This window comes from Aulonocara sp. 'chitande type north' Nkhata Bay, linkage group LG12, assembly GCF_057382095.1.
Source record: "Aulonocara sp. 'chitande type north' Nkhata Bay isolate Kocher_YH1m ecotype deep benthic linkage group LG12, A_spYH_male_GT1.1, whole genome shotgun sequence".
NCBI classification, from domain to species: Eukaryota; Metazoa; Chordata; class Actinopteri; order Cichliformes; family Cichlidae; genus Aulonocara; species Aulonocara sp. 'chitande type north' Nkhata Bay.
The window spans coordinates 25984325-25992801 of NC_141355.1; the positions used below are offsets into that span (position 1 = coordinate 25984325).

An 8477-nucleotide genomic window follows, 5' to 3' on the forward strand; every position below is an offset into this window, starting at 1 on the left:
AAGATGCAAATAAATATTTGTTTGAATCTCTTATTTTACTTTTCCTCTACAGTCACCTCTTTCGTGACAATGCAAGGGCCTGTGATTATGCTGTCTGCATGTTCTACCAGTGCCCGTCTGGAAAACCCTGTCAATTATTTTGAATTTGGTTATGTTGCAGTTTGGCAACACTATGCAGCTATTTATCAGTCAGTGCAGCTCAATGCTACCAGACTGACAATGCTGGAAAAACTCTGACAGACAAATTGGTAAAAACATTCTGTAAAGTTTCATAATTGTAACCTGAAGAGTCGAGATACCATCATCTGACAAAACCCATCCACAGACAGACATATAAATACCTGCCAAAGAGCTCAAAATGGCCTTTGAGGTAGTCACCGCAACAGCAGGTTTCTCCAGGACCAGATTTTCCCATTATTGCACAAACACACACCAGCTGTGTTATTTTTGTGCTTACACACCATAAAAAAATACTTCATATAACAAATGTAAAAGAGTGTGTGGCAAGAATGTAAAGTGGGCCTGCATTTAAAAATGGAGATAGCAACAGTGACATCATCCATTGGTTTATGGAGATTGAGTGGAGAAACTTGTTTGGGGTTTTGTTTGTTTGTTTTTTAATGGATTTTAATGGAGAGTCATTGCCAGCTAGCTTGCTTAGCTAAATGCATCTGCAGAGTCACAGCAACAGAGGCTTAGAAATCGGTCTTGCAACCACCAGTTGTGAGGGGAAAATGTGTATTCGCTGACAGGTTGTGAGTGGCTACAGTGCCAGTCATACAGGGCTTCGGGCTGGTCATCAACACCCTGGTCATTAACTACCTATGGTAAAACATGTACTCCTCACCCCGCCCCCAAAAACCTCCTTGTGACTGCTTTGATAGTTAGTATATTGCTGTAATCACAGTTTGAATGGAAGTGACAGACGTGTCTACAAACATTGTTTTGTTACAGTGAAAAGTCACACGCTCCTGCACACCAAATCTGGAACTACTGTCCATCATGTGTCGTCCTTTTTATCTACCTCGGGAACTTACATCGGTCATTGTAAGTGCCGTTTATATTCCACCACAAGCGGACACGGTCACCGCCTTATGCGAGCTGCATGAGGCACTCACACAGCACCAGACACAACACCGGGACGCTGCGCTTATTGTGACGGGGGACTTTAATAGCGCCAACCTCAAACGCGCAGCGCCGAACTTTTATCAACACATCACCTGCCCCACCAGGGGTGAAAGGACACTGGACCACTGCTACACTACGGTCAAGGACAGCTACAAGGCACAATCCCGCCCCCCGTTTGGCAAATCTGATCACGCCGCCATCTTCCTCATGCCAAAATACAAACAAAGGCTGAAACAGGAAGTTCCGGTTCAGAGGAAGGTCGCGCGCTGGACGGATCAATCGGTGGCCGCGTTACAGGACGCACTCGATGACGCAGACTGGGGCATGTTCAGAAACAGCTCCGACGATGACGTCAACGTGTTTACGGAAGCGGTTGTGGGATTCATCGGGAAACTAGCGGATGATACCGTGGAGACAAAGACTATCACAACGTTTCCCAACCAGAAGCCGTGGGTGGATAAAACCATCCGCGACGCTCTGAGATCCCGCACCGCTGCCTACAACACGGGACTCATGACGGGGGACATGGACCCGTACAAAGCCGCGTCATATAACGTGCGGAGGGCGGTGAAAGAGGCGAAGCAGCGCTACGGGAGGAAACTAGAGTCACAACTCCAACAGAGTGACTCTAGGAGCCTGTGGCGGGGACTAAGGACAATAACGGACTATAAAGCACCAACAACCGGTATGACGAACGCGGCCGTGACTCTGGCAGACGAGCTGAACACTTTCTATGCTCGCTTCGAGGCTGCAGCTAAGGTCTCCAACAATGCTAATGTTAGCGGCGCTAACGGCTGCAGACAGGAAGATACTGCCAGCACCGGAAACGTGCTCGTCATCTCCGAGCATGAAGTAAGGAGAGCCTTCAAGAGAGTGAACACCAGGAAAGCAGCAGGACCAGACGGCATCCCAGGTCGTATCCTAAGAGACTGCGCATACCAGCTAGCTCCTGTGTTCACTGAGATATTCAACATCTCTTTATCTCAGTCGGTGATCCCCACATGCTTCAAAGAGTCCATCATTGTTCCTGTCCCGAAGAAACCCCACCCTGCTTCTCTCAATGACTATCGCCCTGTAGCCCTCACCTCAGTAGTGATGAAGTGCTTTGAACGCCTGGTCAGAGACTTCATCATTTCTTCACTACCAGACACACTGGACCCACTACAGTTCGCTTACCGTCCAAATCGTTCCACAGACGATGCCATCTCTCATCTCCTCCACACATCACTCACTCACTTGGACACTAGAAGGGGGAATTATGTTAAAATGCTCTTCATAGACTACAGCTCTGCATTTAACACCATAATTCCCTCCACACTCACCACCAAGCTGGAGCATCTGGGACTCAGCTCATCTATGTGTCAGTGGATCTCCAACTTCCTAACTGGCAGACCACAGGCAGTAAGGATGGGCGGACATGTCTCAGCCTCCACCACTCTCAGCACTGGAGCCCCCCAGGGGTGTGTTCTGAGCCCCCTGCTGTACTCTTTGTACACATATGACTGTGTGGCCACTACCAGCTCCACCACCATCATCAAGTTTGCTGACGACACCGTCGTGGTGGGCCTGATCTCTGATAACAACGAGACGGCCTACCTGAAGGAGATTAGGAATCTGGAGAACTGGTGCCAGAGGAACAACCTCCTTCTAAACGTCAGTAAGACAAAGGAGCTGATAGTGGACTTCAGCACTAAGCAGGAGAGGAACTACCAGACCCCCGTCATCAACGAGTGCCCAGTGGAGAGAGTGGACAGCTTCAAATACCTCGGAGTTCACATCACGCAGGACCTGTCATGGTCCTGTCACATCAACACCGTGTTGAAAAAGGCCCGACAGCGTCTCTACCACCTCAGACGCTTGAGAGACTTCCAACTGCCCTCCAAGGTGCTCAGGAACTTTTACTCGTGCACCATAGAGAGCATCCTGGCGGGAAACATCTTAACCTGGTTCGGGAACAGCACCATGCAGGACAGACGAGCTCTACAGAGGGTTGTGCGGTCAGCTGAGCGCACCATCCGCTCCGAGCTCCCTGACCTGCACTCAATCTACAGCAGGCGGTGCTGGACCAAGGCCAGGAAGATCGTGAAGGACCTCAGCCATCCCAACAACAGACTGTTCTCTCTGTTGAGGTCAGGAAAGCGATTCCGCTCCCTGAAGACCAACACAGAGAGACTGAGGAGGAGCTTCTTCCCGCAGGCGATACGGTCTCTCAATCACACCACCACACAGTACTGACCCACACATACAGTTCTTACACACACACTGGACTTTCTGGACTTTGGTTTTGCACAACACTGGTCACTATATTCTTCATTTCCGGTTAATACTTGTACAGCTGCTGTTATTGTGTATATATTTATTTATATTTAGATTTCTTCATACATTCTTATATAGTTCTATATTGTGTATTGTGTATTTTGTTGTACAGTTATTTTATTTTCAACTTTAATTTATATATTTATCTTTATCTTATTCTTCCCAGTTAAATTTACCCTTCATTCTAATTTGTGTTGTACAGTTATTTCATTTTTAACCTTAATTTATATTCTATTCCTTCCTAGTTAAATTTACCCTTTTTAATTTTTCATATTTATTTCCTATCTTATTCATAGCCTTTTCCTTTTTTGTTTTCTTTAGGTCACGAGCAGTTGTCCAAGCATTTCACTACATATCGTACTGTGTATGACTGTGTACGTGACAAATAAAATTTGAATTTGAATTTGAATTTGAAAACGACGTGGACATGAGGAAGGTGTGCCTTCAAAGTAAAGGTTTTGACTCAACAAGTTTCAAAAGACTCAACTTTTACTTTGAAGTCACGTTTTCAAGTATTACTGCCACTCGTCTAATAGTTAGCAAGTGTTTGCAGACAAATATAAAATATACTGGGAACCACCAGTGCCCCCCCTCAGACACACCTATGCTATCAATTTCAAAATCCCACTTTGCTTTGTTCTTGAGTTATTTCATTCATAACATTTTCAGAAAACTTGACCTCTTACCTTGACCTTGAGGTCAAGGACGCTGAGATTTGAACTTGTCAGAGACTTTTGAGAGAATTTTTTGCAGTGGTAAGAAAATACAAGAAACTGTAGCCATCTGCTAGCAACCAAAGGAATTAGTAGGAGGATTTGGGTGCAGGGCGTAGTTTGCAACCAATTTCACCCAGTGACAACCAGTAACATCCCAGGAACCACCTCCAAGCAGTTGGGCAATACACAACTCCCTAGCAAGCAGTGGCTGCATCATGTTCAATACGGTCGACAGCTCTTGAGCAACGTGTGCATGAAATATGTACACTAGAATTATGTTCATACAAGGGAATTCTGGACTTCTTGGAAGGGGCTTTAATGTTGAAATAGATAGCTACAAGATTAGTTGAGGTGAATTTGGGATTTTTAACTTGGATTTCTGTAGAGCTTTCTCACAAGGTTAAGCCCACCTTGCTGCTGAAGTTGTATAAACACGAGAGGTTGTATCATGTGCAATATGGACATTGTGCAGCGCTCATGAGTCAGCCAATCCATCCATCCAGTAATCATAAAAAAATATGTGCACAAATACATGACATCTGTACATCTTTCAAAGTATTTATTTTGCCATGACAACACACACACGCACACAGAAGTTGAAAACAGCCACACTGTTTTGGCTTTTAAGGGGAAGAAGCTCTTAAGGAGAATGAAGCAGACTTCTCTTCCCTCGCCATCTCTCGAAGTCTCTCTGGTCCTGGCCGGGAGCCCAAATCTGATGATTCCTCAAAATAATCAGAAGAATTTCAGCCTTGAAAGCACTGGGCTAATTTAACAAAAACGGAATCAACAGGAGACATGGCTCAGCTACAAATACACAGAGAGAGAAATAGAAGGATAAACGGCATCGCACTCTACATCTCAGCCAGCTATTATTATTCACCTTGTTATAACACGCTGCTAGGAGCTACGCTAAGTGGATGAGAAGAATACCAGCATGTAAATTCTCAATTAAAAGTGCAGACAATAATTACAGTTATCTGAACTGTGCTATAAGGATTGGTCATGCATGCCTGCACTCCTGACAGAAAGTCTAAATAAAGAGTCAAAAAAATAATAATAACAATGGCACACTCTCTTCCGGAAACAGCAACACCTCCCCGACAGTTTACTTGTCTAACTGATCTCTCACAGACATACGAGTCAGCAGCACCAGAGTTTGTGCATTAAAACAAATCCTTTTGTTATTTTTGTTTTGAAGACAAAGGGTCCTTCTTGCTTGTGTGTCTGAGTGCATGTGCTGGATCAGCGCAGCAGAGCATGTGCCTGCACCGCGACCACAGGGGGCTGATTTCTGTCTGAGCTCAAGCATTAGTTACACAAGGCACGATTAGACTTACACATCCCCAAATCCAGACATGAGAACTGCCCTCTGCTGGTGCCAATTTCTTCCCATGTCCCTTTGATACATCCTCTGTTGGCTTTTTCAATTAACTTCCTGCCACCTTTAGGAGAGCAATGAGAGTTTATCCTGTATAATCACATTAGGCGAGAGAGCAAAAATACGATGAGGCACTGTATGGCCCCGCTCCCCACACCCAACTCAGTAGTAGAAGGTCACGACTGTCTAATATGCTCTAAATTTTAACTGCTGTTTGAAATGTGTCTTTTTTTTTCTTGTTGAGAGCTCACAACTGGTTATTGAATAATCCCTCAAAAGTAGCTCAGCCTTTTATTGTAGCCGTTCAATCAGCTGAGATGAGCAGACACTGCGGCTTTTGTTGAAATAGCCAGTCGCTTTTATTCTCTTTGTAGGCTGATCTGCCTAGACTCTATTAGTCAGTCTAGGCAGTCTTTTTGTACAATTTGTCAAGCTAATATTTTGTCGACAAGCCGCTGGGAAGTCATATATAAAATATTAATATTCAACCTTAGATGGGAAACGCTGAAGTGGGACAAATCCGTAAACAAATCAGTCAAAGCTGTTGCAAAGCTTCATATTAGACTCTTCAAATTAAAATAAATTACAAACCATTATGAGGTACATTAAAGTGTTTGCTGGGTGAATAGGCAAGGAAACGTGTTTGATGCGCACTAAAAGCTCCCCACATGCCATCCAATTATGGGTCTCATTTCTCAGCCACTGACAGAAGAGGGCTTTTTTTTCCCACCTCATGTAGCTCCTCCACTTATCTGAAGATGGCAAAACAAATAATATCCAGTTGATTTAGTCATTTGATTTTGGTCACTGATTGCTGCTTTAAGATCGCTGTTCAACCCCTTTTGAAGTAAGATGAGCTCTCGCACGGAGGAATAAACTGATTTTTTTTAAAAAGAAGTAGAAGAAGAAACCTGGCTTCTCAGTGCTGAGCAGCAAGCAGCTGTCTCCCCACTCACTGACTAAAACATAAGCTGAAACAAGGCAGTGGCTCCTCCAAGTGGTGCTCTGATTGTTAGTTATGACAGTAAAAGCAGAAAAGATGAGGCTGAACTTGTAAGGAAACAGCGATGCCGACGCCTTTATTTGCCTGACCTTGTCTTGTCCTATATACTAAGGGCAGCCATTTACTGCCATTCATTACATACGTCAGCTAACCAAACCACTGAAGGGCACACACACACAAACAAACACTCACTTATACTCAAAGGCATGCCACTGTAGATTTGCAAACACGCGCCCTTGGAACACAACACACAAATTATAGATGTGTGCTGTCACTTCAGGAGGGATTGTGACAGTCCTTATTCTCTACTTCAAAAATATACACTTTATCTTATGCAAAGCTCCAATTCACTGTCAAGCACGGACGAATGGAAAGCGTCTGTAATAAAGCCATATCTGGCAGAACAGCACAAATTTCCTCTATTCATTATTGCAGCGCTCTGTTGACAGTGATGAAGTCTTTGCGGCAGCTCGAAACAATTCCACAGCAAGTCGACCGTGAAAATACAACAACATTTTACCTGAAATGTAAATTGGCTACCACCCCTCAAGCCTCCTTAAAAATAATTGTCTTATATTCCACCTATTGTCTGACAGACCCAGGCGTGACTCAGACACTACACTGTTTTCTTGTTGTGTAGTGAAATTGAGGTCGTCACACGTGGGAGTATTTCGAAAACAATTTGATATTCAGCTGCGCCGTGACAACAAAGTGCCATCTGATTGAATTTCCTTCAATTTTAGGCAATTCAGACACACGTATTGGATCGCTCACCGCTAAAAAAAAAATAAAATTGATTGGTGTTATATTTTTAAAAATCGTTAAACGCTTAAAAAAAGACAATACATTTCCGAGATCATCTGAAGACCAACTTTAGAGTCACTGAGATCTTTCCTAAAGCACTAAAATACAACCTGGTTTTATAGCAAAGCATGAAATAGTCATGAAAAAATAATAAATATGTTTTGTTTTTGCACAACTTTGAAATGAATGTAGTTTAATAGCAGGTATACAGGCAGACCCATAATTTAATGGACAGACACACACATACATGTCGCACTGGCTATGAAAAAAGTGACAACTGTTGTGTTTTATCTCAAACGATCATTTTTTCTCACCCTAACCAATTCCTAAACTCTAAACAATGGCTAAACCTTTCCATTACTGATGCAATCACCACCACCACCACGCCCTCCAGATTTCAAATGTGGATGGAAAACCTTGAAAATTAAAGGTGGAAGATTTGTGTCCAGTAAACCGATAAAAAAAGAGTCCATTGATTAGAGCAAACGCAGTGAAAGGATTTAAAAAGTGTGAAGAAGTGCATAGATTTTGAACTTAGAACTACATGTTCATGATTTTTTACAGGTTCTTTCTATTGATACAGACCTCCCCCACTGCTATTCATACTACACCAAATAGTTACTTAATAAAAAAGTAACTATTTGGGCAAGATACTGAACCCTGAGTTACCCCTGATGCACCCATGTGAGTGCAGGAATGCTTGGGTAAAAGTCTCTAGAAGTGCATAAGAAAGTGCTTGGTTTGTAGTAAGAAAGCTCTTTCTATTAAAACAGTAGAAAAGCATTATAAGCATTAGTAGTCCATTTATTTCACAAACTGCCTAAAAGACTTTTATAAACCATGAGTTGGAATATACAGTGTGGAAGGTTATGTGCTGTAAATTTATATAACTTTACAGTTTTAACTGCTGCAGCTGCTGTCAATCTTCCATTTTCACCAAAGACCACCTCTTCAGTTTAAGAAGTCCTTGAATTCATGACAGTTTTCAAACCCTTTGACCTTTCATATCTAACCTATCGCTTCTGGCAACTTCTCCAATTTATCATAGTTAATACAGCACTAATTGTCTCATTAAACCACTCTAATCAGAGGGCTGATCCCCCTCCTCCCCTCATACAGGATTTTGCTC

At 43.2% G+C, this 8477-nt stretch overlaps 1 protein-coding gene across 1 annotated transcript in view; it reads right to left on the reverse strand.

Annotated features, from left to right (window-relative positions):
• Nucleotides 1-8477, reverse strand: part of pde4d (phosphodiesterase 4D, cAMP-specific) — a 221777-nt gene that overhangs the window by 189155 nt on the left and 24145 nt on the right. The gene's annotated exons all lie outside the window — the stretch shown is intronic.